At 37.0% G+C, this 18,445-nt stretch overlaps 1 protein-coding gene across 11 annotated transcripts in view; it reads left to right on the top strand.

Annotated features, from left to right (window-relative positions):
- The window catches only part of MYCBP2 (MYC binding protein 2), a 262,122-nt gene that overhangs the window by 8,825 nt on the left and 234,852 nt on the right, over positions 1-18,445 (top strand). The gene's annotated exons all lie outside the window — the stretch shown is intronic.

The raw sequence follows: 18,445 nt of genomic DNA, 5'->3' as shown, positions 1-18,445 counted from the left end.
TAGAGTTAAACTTCTGACTTACAAAAATAGCTTTGCTAGCATTATAGAGGACAAAAGGTGCAGATCTCCAAAGCAAGATTACCTTTAAAGAAACAACTGTAGTAGTTCTGACAAGTGGTAATGAATCCTGAGTAAAGGCAATGGGAATAGATGGAATAGAATGGATTTGAGAATGTTTTGGTGTTAGAAGAATGAAGAAAGAATGATAGGTATAGCAGGTGACTACATTTCAAATCTAGAAATAACAATGCCTTTTCTTTAGATAGTAAGAGAGGAAGAGCTAGTTTCTCAAGAGTCCATTCTTGGTACCCTTCTCTCTAAATTTTCTTTCTTGGTTATTTCAGTCAGTTCTGTGATTTTAGTTATTACCTAATTGTTTTTTACTTCCTGGTGTGTGGTTTATAGCCAAAACCTTTCCCTTGATCTCTAGACCTGTAATTTGAAAAGTCTGCTGCTGGTCAATCCTGTCTCAAATACATTATGTTCAGTATATTCAAAGGCTCCTCATAAACATACCATCACTTACAAACTGCCTCTTTGCCTGTAGGTTGGCTAAATAGAAGTCTGAAGACATCATCTTCGAGTTTGCATTAAGAGATCATAATGACCTACACCCACTCACTCCCACCACATTTTCCAGAAGGCAAGGAGAAGTGACATTTCAATGGGAAAGTAAATTGAGATTAGGTGAAGAAAGGAGAGTATTTAGAAATCAGTGTTTAGGGGCACCTGGGTGGCTTAGTCAGTTAAGCATCTGCCTTCAGCTCAGGTTATGATCTCAGGGTCCTAGGATTGAGACCCGCTTTGGGCTCCCCACTCAGTAGGGTGTCTGCTTCTCCCTCTCCCTCTGCCCCTCCCCCACCCCTGGCTTGTGCTTTCACGCGCTCTCTCTCTCAAAAATCTTAAAAAAAAAAAAAAAATCAGTGTTTAAAGGGAAAGAATGAAGATGGTAGCTTGAGGAAGGAGACAAAGAATTATCTTTTGGATAAGAGATGCTGTAGTAGATGTTATTAGTGTCCTAGCCCTATCTCTTTGGCATTTATCTCCATGCTCTCTACTTAAATCTGTGACTTTCTGTCTGAAAGCTTTCTTATTGGCCATATAGACATTCTTGGCTTATGGGCAGGGCAAGCCAGAAATGCCAGAGTTAATGCCTTTAGAAAAGCTTTCAACCAGTGATGGATGAGGATTTGGTGGATAAATACCTCATTTTTCTCATCCTTCAGTTGGGGTAACTGAGCCATGTTCTACACCATCTACCCAAGTTTTCCAGTAGAATCATGCTGTAGTTGCCCATCACGGTAACTGACTAATGCACTCTTTACTGACTGCCTTCCCTTACCTGTCTTACTTTTGATCCCCCCACCAGTGTTTTTCCTGGCTCATTTCCCAAAACAGTTCCTTTTACACGAATCCTTGAATCAAGTCTGCTTCTGGGGAAATCTAAACCAAGGTAGACACTTTAGCATGATAATAAGAAGTAAAATTTGTTTAGTACTTATTAAATACCAGGTGTAACTCTAAGTGCTTTATAATCCAATGGGAGAGGTACTGTTTTCACCCTATTTTGCAGATGAGACTGCTGAGGCAGAGAGGTTAAGTAACTTTCCCAGATCACGGCTAATACATGACACAGCCTGCATTTCAACCTAGTTCATTTGTCTGTAAATTCTGTACTTTTAACCTAGTAGACTGAAGGAGAAGGGCAGGAATAATGAATAAAAAAGAGAGAATGGGGATAATGTATGGAATAAGGCCTGTAGAGAACATTTCATGTTGGGTGGAAGGAAAGTAAAAGGAGTATCTTCATAATGGTGTCCCCATTTAAGCAGCAAAGAAGAAGGTTAGGTGATCTAATCTGAACTAAATGAGTTGGGGTAGGATTTTGAAGTGGCTAGAAGGGTTGTCAGTTTTTATAGTAGATGTACCTTTATTGTCAGAGAACATAACTGGCTCTAGACCAGTATTCCAATAATGTTCATGAACTCTCAGTAGTTACTGTTTAGAGTTGTTGTGGATTATTAAAAACAAAGTTTGTAAGATACAAATATAGAATATGCACAGATAACTCTCATGAGAAGTAACATATATACAAACTATTAAAGGACAAGAAAAGGACCTGTTAAAGAAGACCGAGAAAGAATCATCATCAAAGGTAGAAGGAACACTAAAATAAGGTTGAAGCCAAGGGATGGGGTAAGGTATTTAAAGAAGTAGACTGTTTGACAATACTCATATATGGAGGAATGTGAAGGATACAGACAGAAGCTAGGGAATTCAGTAGGCAACAAGGAAGTTGGTGGCATTGAGAAGTCATAAACTTGTAGGAATTTGATATTAAGGGATTGAAAAAGTTCAAGACCATTTTTCCCTAAGAAATTTAGTGATGAAGAGAAATAGAGAATCATTTAACTTTTTTTTTTTCTTCATTTGGAGGAGGCCAGTAGGCTTCTAGGTTTAGAAATCCTGGATAAAAGAGGTTAAAGAGTGAACAAAGAGACGATGTAAGTGGTTGAGTGAAATCCTGAGGATGGGGAATGAGATGGGGTCCATGGTATAAGAAGTATACTTGGGTGGAGTAAAGGCTCTCTTTTGGGGTCATGGGAGTTGAAGGAGGAGGTTTCAGAAGTGGAGGTCTCAGGGATACATTTTCAACCTTTTTATCTTTCTATGCTGAATTGTAGATACTTTTTTCTAATTTCTTCAAATTCTTTCTTCATCTTTGTCTGAGATGCTGCAAACCTACCTAGTGGTTCTTTAATTTCAGTTATTTTTCATTTTCATAGACATTTGATTTGATTCTCTTTCATATATGCTCTATTCCCCATATGCTGCAGAAATTTTAAAGCCATCTCTTATTTCTTTAAATTTGGTAAGCATAGTTGTGTCTGAAAATTCCACTTGCACTCTCTTTTGGTGTCTGTTGTTTATCTCTGGTAGTTCTCAGGGTGCCTTGTATCTTTTTGTGTGCCTGTTTATTTGACTGCTGTCATTACCCTTATGGTAGCTCTCTGAGGCCTGGGGTGAACAGATTGTCCTTAGAAAGTTTTACTGTTGCTTCAGAGTTTTTATCCCCCATCCCTACCCGCCATATGAAGACTTCTAAGTAGATCAAGAGATTGAAGCTATATATAGGAAATCTGTTTGCATCTCTCCCCTAGATCAGTTTGAACTGCTAAAATCTCTTCTCTTGTTACTAATTATCAGCCTAGGAAAGTAAATAAAAGTTTTCTACTTAGTAATCAGACTACTGTTCCTCCCTAATTTATTCAGTAATGCTTGAACACAATGATGAGAGTGTCATTACATTAATTACACAGGAGAAATAACTGGTTTATATAGAAAAGCTTCAGTTTACATATAGTGTTTTATAAATTAGCTGATTTTTTAAAAAATTGGTGTTGCATCCACTGACCTGGATAATTCACTTATTATTTATGGATTACTTTGCACTTTCTGTAAACACAGTTAGGTTATCTACAAGTAAAAATGCTTTACTGCTTTCTTTTCAGCCATTATGATTTTCATTTCTTTTGTTTAACTTACTGACTTCCAGATTAAGTAATTACCAGATAAATTTTTTTTCCTGCCTTATGGAAGCATTTCATCACAAGTAGTTGTTGAGTTTTATAAAATACTTTTTCTGTTTCTATTGAAAGGATCATATTTTTTTTCCTTGTTTTCTTATCCTGTTGAGTTACATTGATTGGATTTTGCAATTTATCTATCCTTCTTATAGGTTGCTGAACATTGAAATTATGTTTAGATCAGTGGCTTTTTTTCCTCTTATTTTTTAGTTGAGATATAATTCACATATCATGAAACACACCATGTAAAAGTATATAAATCAGTAGTTTTAGTATATTAACAAAGTTGTGCAAACAATATTTTTCTTCACTCGAAAAAGTAATCCTATACCCAGTGGCAGTCACTCTGCTTCTCATTTCCATCAGCCCCTGGCAACCACTAATCAGCTTCCTGTTTCTATGGATTTATTTAATCTGGACATTTGATATAAATGGAATCATACCATATATGATCATTGGTGACCTTGGTTTCTTTCACTTAGCGTAATGTTTTCAAGCTTCATCCATAAAGTAGCATCCATAAAGTACTCCATTCATGGCTGAATAATAATTCTGTTATATGGATGTACCACATTTTATTTATCCATTTGTCAATTGATGAACATTTGGGTTGTTTCCACTTTTTGGCTATGGTAGTATTTTTGTTTCTTTGTTCATGGGAGATGTTGGCTTGAGATTTTATTTTGAAATACTCTTTTTAGATTTTGGTATCAAAATTATGCTTATCTCATAAAATGAGTTGGGAAGTTTCTTCTTTTTTATATTCAGAGAAAGAGTTAGTTTAAGATTGAAGTTGTTGGAAAGAATGTACCAGTGAATTAAGTATTTAGAGGAATTCTCTGGTGAAGCCACTGAATCTACAGTTTTCTTTGTGGGAATGTTTTGGTTAGGGATTCAGTATCTTTAACAGAATATAAGACTATTCAGATATTGTATTTTTTCCTTGTTTAATATTGACAAGTTACATTTTTCAATGGAATTTGCCCTTGTATTTATTTATTTATATTTTAACTTTTTTTCTTTTTATTAACATATAATGTATTACTTGTTTCAGGGGTATGCCCTTGTATTTAAATTGTGAAATTTATGGGCAGCATCTATAATGATGTCCCCTTTCTTATTTCTCATATGGGTGATTGTGGTTTTATTTCTTTTTATTTCTTTTCCTGACCAATCTTGTTAGAGCAGTCTTTCCTTATTAATCTTTTCAGAGAACCAGTTTTGATTCCTTGATTTCCTCTACTGAATGTCTGTTTTCTATTTTATTGATATCTGTTCTTACTTTTGTTTCCCTCTTTTTACATTGTTTACTTGCTGTTGTTTTTCTAGCTTCTAAAGTTGTATGCCTAGATCATTTACTTTCAGAATTTCTTTTTTCATTATTTGCATTTATGTCTTTGCAAAAAGCTATACATTTTCCTAAGCACTACTTCAGCTACATTTCACAAGTCTGGTCATCTGTCCATTTTTATTTAATTGAAAATATTTTCTGATTTCCATTTTAACTATTATAGCTATTATATAATATTATATGTTATTATAGTTCTTTGACTCATAGGTTATTTAAAATCTGTTTTTTTGTTGTTTTTGTTTTTGTTTTTTTCCAAACATTTGGCAATATCTGAGTTTTCTTTCTGTTGGTCTCTAGTTTAATTTTTCTGTGATCACAGTCACAGTCTTTGGAAATTTGTTGAGACTTAGTCTGTGGTCCAGCATTCTGTTGTCTATTTTGGTAAATATTCTATTTGCATTAGAAAAGAACGTCTATTCTGCAGTTGTTAGGTGTGATTTTCTAGGTGTGTCAGGTCAAGTTGATTAATCATGTTTTAAACTTTTCTATATCCATGCTATTTTGTCCTCTACTTGTTCTGTCAGTTAGAGAGAGGAATGTTAAAATCTGCTCTTTTGATTGTGAATTTGTCTTTCTCCTTTTACTTTGCTCAATTTTGCTTCATATGTTTTGAAGTTATGTTATTATTAGATGCATTCAGATTTGGAATTGCTGTGTTTTCCTATTGAATCGACCCTATTAGCATTATGAAGTGCTCAGTTCATCTCTAATAATACTTCTAGCCTTAAAAATTAATTTTGTCAAATACTAATATAGCCATACCAACATTTTTTTCAAGACCGGTAAGTGTGTTCAGGATATATCTTCTCCATTTCTTCTACTTTACATCTGTGTCCTTTTATTTAAAATTTTGCCATAGCAATTATTAAAGACCTTCCTTTTGTATTTCTTGTAGTATTGGTATATTGACAATTATGTCAGCTTTTGTGGGTCTAAAATATATTTTTGTCTTCATTTTTAAAGGATATTTGTGGTAGGTACATAATTCTAGGTCTATATCCCTCTTTCCCCAGCACTGTTCAACACAGAGAATGGAAGCTATCAATCTTATTGTTGTTCTTTTTAGTGTATCTTTTTTCTCTTGTTGCTTTTAAGATTTTCTCTTTATCCTTTGTTTCAGCAGTTTGTGCCTAGTATTTGGTGTGCATGTGGTTTTCTGTGCATTTTCCTGCTTCCATTTCCCTGAATTTGTTGAATCTCTGAGTTGATTTCTTTTCTCACTTTTGTAAAATTGTCATTATCTGTTCACATATTGCATTTGTTCCATTTTTTTCCTCTGTCTTGTATTTCATTTACATGAATATGAGAGCATTTGACTATGTGCTACATGTTTCATATTCTGTTTTATTCATCTCGTTCTTTTCTCTATGTTTGAGTTTGGATATTTTCCCTTGGCCTATCTGCAAGTCCATGAATCCTGTTTTCCTCTGGTCTGTTCTGCTCTAAAATCATCTGACAAGCTCTTGATTTCAAATATTTATTTTTTAGAAAATCTACTTGGCTTTTTTAAAAAATAGATTCTGTTGAAAATTACATCATTTCATCCTATTTTTCCATCTTTGCATCTATTTTAACTTCAATATCAATTATCTTGAGTCTGCCTGATTATTTTGCTTCTTGTAGATCTCTTAATATGTTTATTATGTGCCTAACAGTTATTTTCTTTCAGAGAGTTTTGCTCTTTGCTGTGTTAGACAAGTAGGATGAAGTGTTGACAATCTCCATCCAATCATGGATTAAGTAGACTCCTCCCTCTACTGGGGTTCTGTCTTCTAGACATTGGGAGACTGGGAAATTGACTCTGCCCTGTTGGTCCAGCCTCCCTATCTTCCAGCATCCCATTACTAAGCTTTATATTATTGGGGAAACTGGCCATGTATTGAGGCTTTTCTAGATTTCCAGTCTCATTCCAGCTAAAGCCGCACTAGTTTCTGGTTTTCTTTAGTAGAGTTCCTCTGTTTAAACTAGATTCAATTTGACCTCACGTGTATCCAAACTTTGCAAATACCCCCATGGAAGAAAATGGCAATGGCCTGAGCTCAGTGTGGAAGTACTCTTTCATCTCTGGAGTTTTAGTTTATCTGGTCCTTATGCTAGTCGAGTTTTTGAAGGAAGAGCAATGGCTTGCTTCTCTCTAGTATCTTATTTTAGGGAAGTGGAAGTCCGGAGTTTATCTTTGCAAAAAGAAAAGACATAATTTGAAGAATGCTTATTTGTATAAGCATGGTGATATTTTGAACAGTTTTTATCTGTGTTGCATACTAATAGTTATTCTTTTTTCTTCCTGATGGAGCCTGTTTATTAAAGTACACTCTAGACCAGGTGTTGACAAACTATGGCACAGAGACCAAATTGGCTCAGTGCCTGTTTTGTATGGCCTGTGAGCTAAGAATGGTTTTGACGTTTTTGTTTTTTTATTTTTTTATTTTTTATTTTTTTAAATTTTATTATGTTATGTTAATCACCATACATTACATTATTAGTTTTTGTTGTACTGTGCCATGATTCATTGTTTGCGTATAACACCCAGTGCTCCATTCAATACATGCCCTCTTTAATACCCATCACCAGGCTAGCCCATCCCCCCAACCCCCTCCCCTCAAAACCCTCAGTTTGTTTCTCAGAGTCCATAGTCTCTCATGGTTTTGATGTTTTTAAAGGTTAAAAAAAAGTGTTTTGTGGCAGATAAAAATTATATGAAATTCAAACTTCAGTGTCCAGAAATAGTTTGTAATATAACCATACTTGTCTGTTTATGTGTTGCCTGTGTTTGCTCTCATGCCATGATGGGTAAGTAGTTGCAGCAGAGATCCTATAGCCTACAAAGTGAAAAGTATTTACAATCTAGCCCTTTACAGAAAAAAAATTGCCTATTCCTGCTTTAGACCACAGACTCAGAAATTTTTCATTTCTCATTACTAAGGGAAGTTAAACAAAAGATTGAAATCTTCTTATTCCAGAAGTTCTTTGAATTTGGACTTATTAAAACTCCAGTATTTTAGAGTTAAGAGGAATCTCAGAAATACTCTCCTTCATCTTGTTATTTTACAAATGAAGAAACAGATTCAGAGTGAGAGACATTTTTAAATTAAATTATGACTAATTTTTGTTTTGTTTTGTTTTTTAGAAAACAGACTCAGCAATAAGCTGATAGAGAAGCTAATGATCTGTATCATGGAACAACTTGCAAAAATTCATTTGTTCTTACATTGCAGGAAAAAATGGGTTTTCCTTAAACCATGGTAGCTATTAAAATTTCTTTGAAATTTTTAAAGTAAATATTTTTAAAATAAATATTTAAAGAATGTTAATAGACTTTGCCTTTTATTAACACCCATAATTCTTTCAAATCTCATGGGTATGAGGTTCTTTTTGTGAAATGACTAAAAATCCTACAGGATCAATTCCAGACATTTTTCATTAAGTTCCTATTTGATTTAGGATTTAAAGTCGTAAATCATCATAAATTCCAAGGTGAATTGTTAATGTGTAAGACTGGTTTCTAGAGTTTTTCTTTTATCTGTCCATCCTCAGATATCATGAAAAGTTTATTTAAACTTTGTTTTCAGCCAAGCTTTTCCATTAGTCATATAATGGGATGTTAGCTTACTAACAAATAGCATTTTTGTTTTCTAATGTTGACTATAGATTTTCTTCATGTAACATTTTTTTAAATTTTATTTTATTATGTTATATTAGTTACCATACATTACATCATTAGTTTTTGATGTAGTGTTCCATGATTCATTGTTTCGTATAACACCCAGTGCTCCATTCAGTATGTGCCCTCCTTAATACCCATCACTGGGCTAGCCCATCCCCTCACCCCCCTCCCCTCTAGAACCCTCAGTTTGTTTCTCAGAGTCCATAGTCTCTCATGATTCATCTCCCCCTCTGATTCCCCCCCTTCATTTTTCCCTTCCTACTCTCTTTTTGTTTTTTAACATATAATGTATTACTTGTTTCAGAGGTACAGGTCTGTGATTCATCAGTCTTAACACAATTCACAGCACTCACCATAGCACATACCCTCCCCTATGTCTATCACCCAGCCACCCCATCCCTCCCACCCCCCACCACTCCAGCAACACTCAGTTTGTTTTCCTGAGATTAAGAATTCCTAATATCAATGAGATCATATGATACTTACTCTGATTGACTTATTTCACTTAGCATAATACCCTCTAGCTCCATCCACGTCATTGCAAATGGCAAGATTTTGTTTTCTTTGATGGCTGCATAATATTCCATTGTGTATATATACCACATCTTCTTTATCCATTCATCTGTTGATGGACATTTTGGCTCTTTCCATAGTTTGGCTATTGTGGACACTGCTGCTATAAACATTGGGGTGCATGTATCCCTTTGGATCACTACATTTGTGTCTCTGGGGTAAATACCCAGTAGTGCAATTGCGGGGTCATAGGGTGGCTCTATTTTCAACTTTTTGAGGAACCTCCACACTTTTCCAGAGTGGCTGCACCAGCCTGCATTCTCACCAACAGTGTAGGAAGGTTCCCCTTTCTCTGCATCCTTGCCAACATCTGTCTCCTGACTTGTTAATTTTAGCCATTCTGACTGGTGTGAGGTGGTATCTCATTGAGGTTTTGATTTGGATTTCCCTGATGCCGAGCGATGTTGAGCACTTTTTCATGTTCTGTTGGCCATTTAGATGTCTTCTTTGGAAAAATGTCTGTTCACGCCTTCTCCCCATTTCTTGATTGGTTATTTGTTCTTTGGGTGTTGAGTTTGATAAGTTCTTTATAGATTTTGGATACTAGCCCTTTATCTGATATGTTATTTGCAAATATCTGCTCCCATTCTATCAGTTGTCTTTTGGTTTTGTTGACTGTTTTCTTTGCTGTGCAAAAGCTTTTTATCTTGAGGAAGTCCAATAGGTCATTTGTGCCCTTGCTTCCCTTGCCTTTGGCAATGTGTCTAGGAAGAAGTTGCTGTGGCTGAGGTCGAAGAGGTTGTTGCCTGTGTTCTCCTCTAGGATTTTGATGGAATCCTATCTCACATTGAGGTCTTTCATCCATTTTGAGTCTATTTTTGTGTGTGGTGTAAGGAAAAGGTACAGTTTCATTCTTCTGCATGTGGTTGTCCAATTTTCCCAACACCATTTGTTGAAGAGACTGTCTTTTTTCCATTGGACATTATTTCCTGCTTTGTCAAAGATTAGTTGACCATAGAGTTGAGGGTCCATTTCTGGGCTTTCTGTTCTGTTCCATTGATCTTTGTGCCTGTTCTTGTGCCAGTACCATACTGTCTTGATGATGACAGCTTTATAATAGAGCTTGAAGTCCGGAATTGTGATGCCACCAGCTTTGCTTTTCTTTTTCAACATTCCTCTGGCTATTCGGGGTCTTTTCTGGTTCCATACACATTTTAGGATTGTTTGTTCCATTTCTTTGAAAAAGGTGGTTGGTATTTTGATAGGGATTGCATTGAATGTGTAGATTGCTCTAGGTAGCACTGACATCTTCACAATATTTGTTCTTCCAATCCATGAGCATGGAACATTTTTCCATTTCTTTGTGTCTTCCTCAATATCTTTCATGAGTATTTTATAGTTTTCTGAGTACAGATTCTTTGCCTCTTTGGTTAGATTTATTCCTAGGTATCTTATGGTTTTGGGTGCAATTGTAAATGGGATCGACTCCTTAATTTCTCTGTCTTCTGTCTTGTTGTTGGTGTATAGGAATGCCACTGATTTCTGTGCATTGATTTTATATCCTGCCACTGTACTGAATTCCTGTATGAGTTCTAGCAGTTTTGGGGTGGCGTCTTTTGGGTTTTCCACATAAAGTATCATATCATCTGCAAAGAGTGAGAGTTTGACTTCTTTGCTGATTTGGATGCCTTTTATTTCTTTTTGTTGTCTGATTGCTGTGGCTACGACTTCTAGTACTATGTTGAATAGCATTGGTGATAGTGGACATCCCTGCCATGTTCCTGACCTTAGGGGGAAAGCTCTCAGTTTTTCCCCATTGAGAATGATATTCGCTGTGGGTTTTGCATAGATGGTTTTTATGACATTGAGGTATGTACCCTCTATCCCTACACTCTGAAGAGTTTTAATCGAGAGAGGATGCTGTACTTTGTCAAATGCTTTTTCTGCATTTATCGAGAGGATCATACGGTTCTTGTTCTTTCTTTTATTAATGTATTGTATCACAGTAATTGATTTGAGGATGTTGAACCAACCTTGCAGCCCTGGAATAAATCGCAGTCTTGGTCATGGTGAATAATCCTTTTAATGTACTGTTGGATCCTATTGGCTAGTATTTTGGTGAGAATTTTTGCAGCCATGTTCATCAGAGATATTGGTCTGTAATTCTCCTTTTTGATGGGGTCTTTGTCTGATTTTGGGATCAAGGTAATGCTGGCCTCATAAAATGAGTTTGGAAGTTTTCCTTCCATTTCTATTTTTTGGAACAGTTTCAGAAAAATAGGTATTAACTCTTCTTTAAATGTTTGGTAGAATTCTCCTGGGAAGCCATCTGGCCCTGGGCTCTTGTTTCTTAGGAGATTTTTGATTACTGCTTCCATTTCCTTAGTGGTTATAGGTCTGTTCAGGTTTTCTATTTCTTCCTGGTTCAGTTTTGGTAGCTGATACATCTCTAGGAATGCATACATTTCTTCCAGATTATCTAATTTGCTGGCATATAGTTGCTCATAATATGTTCTTACAATTGTTTGTCTTTCTTTGGTGTTGGTTGTGATCTCTCCTCTTTCATTAATGATTTTATTTATTTGGGTCCTTTCTCTTTTCTTTTTGATAAGTCTGGCCAGGGGCTTATCAATCTTAATTAATTCTTTCAAAGAACCAGCTCCTAGTTCCGTTGATCTGTTCTACTGTTCTTTTGGTTTCTATTTCATTGATTTCTGCTCTGATCTTTATAATTTCTCTTCTTCTGCTGGGTTTAGGCTTTATTTGCTGTTCTTTCTCCAGATCCTTTAGGTGTAGGGTTAGGTTGTGTATTTGAGACCTTTCTTGTTCCTTGACAAAGGCTTGTATTCCTATATACTTTCCTCTTAGGACCGCCTTTGCTGCATCCCAAAGATTTTGAACAGTTGTGTTTTCATTTTCATTTATTTCCATGAATTTTTTTAATTCTTCTTTAATTTCCTGGTTGACCCATTCATTCTTTAGTAGGATGCTCTTTAGCCTCCATGTATTTGAGTTCTTTCCAACTTTCGTCTTGTAATTGAGTTCTAGTTTCAGGGCATTGTGGTCCGAAAATATGCAGGGAATGATCCCAATCTTTTGGTACCAGTTGAGACCTGATTTGTGACCTAGGATGTGATCAATTCTGGAGAATGTTCTATGGGCACTAGAGAAGAATGTGTATTCTGTTTCTTTGGGATGGAATGTTCTGAATATATCTGTGAAGTCCATTTGGTCCAGTGTGACATTTAAAGCCTTTATTTCCTTGTTGATCTTTTGCTTAGATGATCTGTCCATTTTAGTGAGGCGGGTGTTAAAGCCCCCTACTATTATTTTATTGTTGTCGATGTGTTTCTTTGATTTTGTTATTAATTGGCTTATATATTTGCTCCCAGGTTAGGGGCATAGATAATTTACAATTGTTAGATCTTCTTGTTGGATAGGCCCTTAAAGTATGATATAGTGTTTTTCCTCAACTCTTATTATTGTCTTTGTTTTAAAATCTAATTTGCTGACATATGGATTTCTACCCCAGCTTTCTTTTGATGTCCATTAGCATGGTAAATGGTTTTCCACCCCCTTGCTTTCAATCTGGAGGTGCCTTTTGGTCTAAAATGAGTCTCTTGTAGGCAGCATATCGATGGGTCCTGTTTTTTTTATACAATCTGATACCCTATGTCTTTTGATTGGGGCATTTAGCCCATTTACATTCAGGGTAACTATTGAAAGATATGAATCTAGTGCCATTGTATGGCCTGTAAGGTGATGGTTACTGTATATTGTTGTCTCTATTCCTTTCTGGTCTATGTTACTTTTAGGCTCTCTCTTTGCTTAGAGGACCCTTTTCAATATTTCTTGTAGGGCTGGTTTGTTGTTTGCAGATTCTTTTAGTTTTTGTTTGTCATGGAAGCTTTTTATTTCTCCTATTTTCAGTGACAGCCTAGCTGGGTATAGTATTCTTGCCTGCATATTTTTCTCGTTTAGTGCTCTGAATATATCATGTCAGTCCTTTCTGGCCTGCCAGGTCTCTGTGGATAGGTCTGCTTCCAATCTAATGTTTCTACCATTGTAGGTTACAGACCTCTTGTCCCGAGATGCTTTTAGGATTTTCTCCTTGTCTCTGAGACTTGTAAGTTTTACTGTTAGATGTTGGGGTGTTGACCTATTTTTATTGATTTTGAGGGTGTTCTCTGTGCCTCCTGGATTTTGATGCCTGTTTCCTTAGGGAAGTTCTCTGCTATAATTTGCTCCAATATACCTTCTGCCCCTCTCTCTCTTTCTTCTTCTTCTGGGATCCCAATTATTCTAATATTGTTTCATCTTATGGTATTACTTATCTCTCGAAATCTGCCCTCGTGATCCAGTAGTTGTTTGTCTCTCTTTTTCTCAGGTTCTTTATTTTCCATCATTTGGTCTTCTATATCACTAATTCTCTTTTCTGCCTCATTTATCCTAGCAGTTAGAGCCTCCATTTTCGACTGCACCTCATTAATATCCTTTTTGATTTCAAGTTGGTTAGATTTTTAGTTCTTTTATTTCTCCAGAAAGGGTTTCTCTGGTATCTTCCATGGTTTTTTCAAGCCCAGCTAGTATCTTTATAATCATCATTCTGAACTCTGGTTCCGAGATCTTACTAATGTCCATATTGATCAGGTCCCTGGCAATCAGTACTGCCTCTTGTTCTTTTTTTTGAGGTGAGTTTTTACGTCTTGTCATTTTGTCCAGAGAATAGATGAATGAGAGAACAGAATGCTAACGGAGTAACAATGACCCCAGAAAAATATATACTAAACAAATTAGAAGAGACCTGAAACTGGGGGGAAAAGAAAGGGAAAGGAAGAAAGAAAAAAAAAGAATATTATCAAATATGACCAGGCTGGTGAATAGATCAGTGGCAACACTAGATTTTGGGTGTATTTTGGTCTGTTAGAAAAGCAACCTCCTCCCATAATTTTAAAGAAAGAAAAACTTACCTATGTACAAAAATAAGGGTAAGTATGCTGAGGGAATGGAATATGACTGTAAAGATGAAAATTATAAAAGATTTTGTAAAAGGGATTCATAAGATAAGAAGTTGGTTGGAAAAAGAAAGAAGAAAAATTAAAAAAGAAAAAAAAGGGAGAGAGTGTGATCAGGCAGGAGACTAGAACAAAGCCATACACTAGAGATTTAGGGTATATTTTGGTCTGTTAGAAGAAACTGTATCCCAAAATTTTAAAAGAGAGAACTTATACAAATATACAAAAAATAAGACTAAGTACAATTAAGGGATAGAATATGACTCTAAAAATTAAAAATAAGATTTAAAAGGATTGATGAGATAAGATTTTGGTTGAAAAAGGGGAAAAATTTTAAAAAAATAGAAAAAGAAAAATTTAAGAAAATTTAAAAAATTAACTTTGAAATACTAAAGAATCATGGGGAAAAAAGCCATGAATTCTATGTGCTGCATTCCCCTAGGGCTGGAGTTCTCCTGTTCTCATTGATCGGTAAACTTGGTCTTGGCTGGCTGTTCTTGCTGATCTTCTGGGGGAGGGGCCTGTTTCCGTGGTTCCCAAATGTCTTTGCTGGAGGCGGAATTGCCCCGCCCTTGCCTGGTCCGGGCTAAGTAATCCTCTCGGGTTTGCTCTCATAGCTTTTGTTCCCTGCAAGCTTTCCCTACAGCTTTGGAGGACGAGAGCGAAAATGGCGGCCTCCCAGTCTCTGCCCCAGAGGAGCCAAGAACTCGGGACCCCACTCCTCAGTGCGCCCCTAGAGAAAAGTAGTCAATCACTCCTGTGTCCCTAGTCTCTGGCCGCACCCCGTGTTCACCTGGCCTGTGACAGAGCGTTTCTGTCTCTGGCACACGACCCCCTTTGGAGTCTCCAAACCCAGCAGATTCCTGCGGTGCACTTCTCCCGGGGGAGGTAGGGGAGTCTCCCCGGATCTGCCGCTTGTTGGGTCCCTGCTGGAAGAGGAGTGGCCCCACTGTGCCGTGGATCAGGGTTTATGGCAGCCCCGAGCTGAGAGCCCACTCCTCGGCTCCCTCTCTGCAGCCAGCTTCCCCGCTCCAGTACCTGGGAGCTCTGCCGCACTCAGGTACCCCCGTCTTCCTGTGACCCCCGAGAGTTCTGAGACCACACTGTCCCAGTGAGGGTTCCACCCCCCACTTAGCCAGTGGAGTGAAGTCCCTCAGCAGAGCTGAGTTCTAAATGTTTCGATTTTGTGCTTTGCTGCTCTATCACTTGCCGGTAGCCCGCTCCCTCCCCCCACGGTCTATCCTGAATATCGCCTGGGATTCACTTCTCCGCAAGTCCTACTTTCTAGAAAGTGGTTGTTTTTCTGTTCATAGAGTTGCTGCTATTCTTTTCTTAGATCTCCTATTGAGTTTGCAGGTGTTCAGAATGGTTTGATAGCTATCTAGCTGAATTCCTGGGACCAGGCGAAATTTAGGTCTCCTACTCCTCCACCATCTTGCTCCCCCTCTCTTCATATAACTTTTAACTTATTACTGGCTCTCTTTGACAGCCATCTACTTCTAATAAAACAAGCCAAATTAACAACAACAACAACAACAAAAACCACAGTAAAATCAATTCATGGGGATTTGGGAAAAGCTGATTCTTAAACTGTATATTCAGGAATTGGTGGGTTTAGGTTCATTAAAATTGTTATAACTAATTAAATGCCAAACTAAAATGCATAGGAAGAAGTATTTTAGGAATATATATTAAAGCCATTTGAACTTTAAAGATGTTCATTAAACAAAAGAAACACAAGTATTGGTGTATATTTGTGAATATTTTAGTCTGTGATGACTAGCCTTCAGGAAAGTCATTTTATTTGGCTTTATATGTTCTCCTCTGAAGATTGGTTTTGAGTGAACCTTGATGTTTTTCTAAATTGTATAGAAGGGGCTAACCTTTTAGCAGTTACATATTCCTGTTGCTCAAACAACTGATTTTGTTTAATATAAAAGAGAAGTTGTTTTTCTAAACCATAACGAGAAATACTCATTACTTTTCATTAACTTTTTGTTCATTTTTGATAATTCTTGAGCATCCATAATATGTCAGGCAGTAATGCAGGTCTTGAAAGTACAGAGTTGAAATGGATATTCTTCATGCTGTCACAATGCTCATAGTTGAATAGACTATATAAACATGTATTTCTGTTCATGTATAGCACATGATACTATTGATCAGTCTTTCTCTTTTACTTTTGTAGCATGCTATCTGGGGGAAATCTTATCCATGTACATGGTTTTCCATTACCTACATTGCACCAAAATCTGCATAAAATAATTTCATGCATAGCACCTAAATGGACTTGTCTGGCTTACATATCCTTTAAATGTATCTGTGTATCTATGAATCTATCCTTGGCCCTCTGAGTAATGCTTAAAGCTATAGCTCTGAACTTCCTTCTTTTCTCTCTTTCCTGTCTCCTTCCTCCTATTTTTTCTTTCTCTCAAAATAGTATTGAGTACTTTGTTCCAGATACTTTTTAGACAAAGAGGCCAGAGCACTGCACAAGAAACACATGGCCTCTGTACTCTTGGCACTTACAGCTTGGTGAAGGAGTCATGCATTGAACACATACATAATCACACTTGTAGATAACACAATGAAACAAGTGTAAAATGACATGAGAGTGTATATTAGGGAAACTAACCCAGTCTGGGACCTCAGAGATGTATGGTGGTTAGCAAAAGTTGTGGGAAGGAATACCAGGAAGAGGGAGAACCTTTGTGAAAGCCCCTAAGTAGCTTAGCAGGTTCATAAACTAGAAGGATGTCTTTGTGGCTGGAGTATGATGAACAAGTTGGAGGGGAATACAAAATGAGGCAGGGAGGCTGGCAGAGGTCAGATCTTGGTAGAAGATCTTTTAAGCCATGCCAATGCTTTTGGACTCTAACCCAAGAGAATTAAGATGTTATTAGGGTTTTAAGTGGGTAATTACCTACTCAGGTTTGTGTTTCTATTTTTATTGTTTTTAAGATTTTACTTATTTGAGAAAGCACGCATGCAGATGAGCACATGTGAGCTGGGGGAGGGGCAGAGGGACTCCCAAGCAAATGTGAGGCTCAACCCATAGCCCCATGTGGGGCTGTATTTCACAAGTGCAAGATCATGACCTGAGCCGAAATCAAGAGTCAGATGCTCAACCAACTGAGCCACCCAGGTGCCCCTTCAGATTTGTATTTTTAAAAGTTGACTTGGGTTCTTGTGTGAAGAATGGATTGAAGTGGGTCAAACGTGGATGTACAGAAATGAGTTAAAAAGCTTTTGCAGTAGACCAAGCAAGAGGTGGTGGTAACTTAGATTATTAGAATTGCAGCAATAGGGATGTAGACAGATTCAAGAACTATTTACAAAACATAATTGACAAGATTTTGTGATTATTTTGGTTTAGGAAGTAAAGCTGAAGGGACTGTCAAAGATAAATTTTCATATGCTTGTTCATGTCTATTTTGCTGACATTTTAGTATCTTGAACTCAAACATCTTTAAAATTGAACTGGGGGACCTGGGTGGGTAAGTCGGTTAAGCAATTGACTCTTAATTTTGGCTCAGGTTACGATCTCAGGGTTGTGAGATGGAGCCCCACATCGGGCTCCGTGCTGGGCTTGGAGCCTGCTTAAGATGCTCTGTCTCCCTTTGTCCCTTCTCCCTCTAAAAAAATTTTTAAAAAATGGGGGCACCTGGGTGGCTCATTCGGTTAAGTATCTGCCTTCGGCTCAGGTCATGACCTCAGGGTCCTGGGATCGAGCCCTGAGTTGGACTCCCTACTCAGCAGGGAGTCTGCTTCTCCTTCTCTATCTGCTCTCTCTTGCTCTCTCTCACTCTAAATAAATTAATAAAATCTTAAAAAAATTAAAAATAAATAGAAAAAATAGAACCTGTTTTTTCCTTTTGGAAACTAATTCTTCCCCTTGACTTCCCTGTTTTTGTGAATGACATCCCTACCTCCAGGTGGCCTAGGCGTACAACTTTTGTTTTGGTCACGACTTCCACTGAATTAGTTACCAAGTGTCAAGGACTTGACCTCTAGCATTTAGAGTCTCTTCCTTCCCCTCCTCCTATTCCTCTTTTCCTTTCTTCCTCCCCCTCCTCTTCCTCCTCCACAGTAGTATCCTCTTGCTAGATCATTAAATTACGTTTTTCATTCAAGTCTTTGAGCTCCTTGACGGCAAGAATGGTCTTTTTCATCTTGTATTTTTAGTACCCGTGTGTACTTCAGTATTAGAGACATACAAAAATATTAAATAAAATATATTGTTTTCCCTGACTCTGTTTCTTCCACTATAATTCTTATTCTTTTCCACATTTTTCCCCTCTCTTTCTCAAAGTCA

This window comes from Eumetopias jubatus, unplaced genomic scaffold (genome assembly GCF_037043125.1).
Source record: "Eumetopias jubatus isolate StellerSeaLion01/CBP00866 unplaced genomic scaffold, mEumJub1_p1.0 scaffold_3, whole genome shotgun sequence".
Taxonomy (NCBI): domain Eukaryota; kingdom Metazoa; phylum Chordata; class Mammalia; order Carnivora; family Otariidae; genus Eumetopias; species Eumetopias jubatus.
The sequence above is the reverse complement of the archived record's forward strand: the minus strand, read 5'-3'. Positions and strand labels throughout refer to the sequence as shown.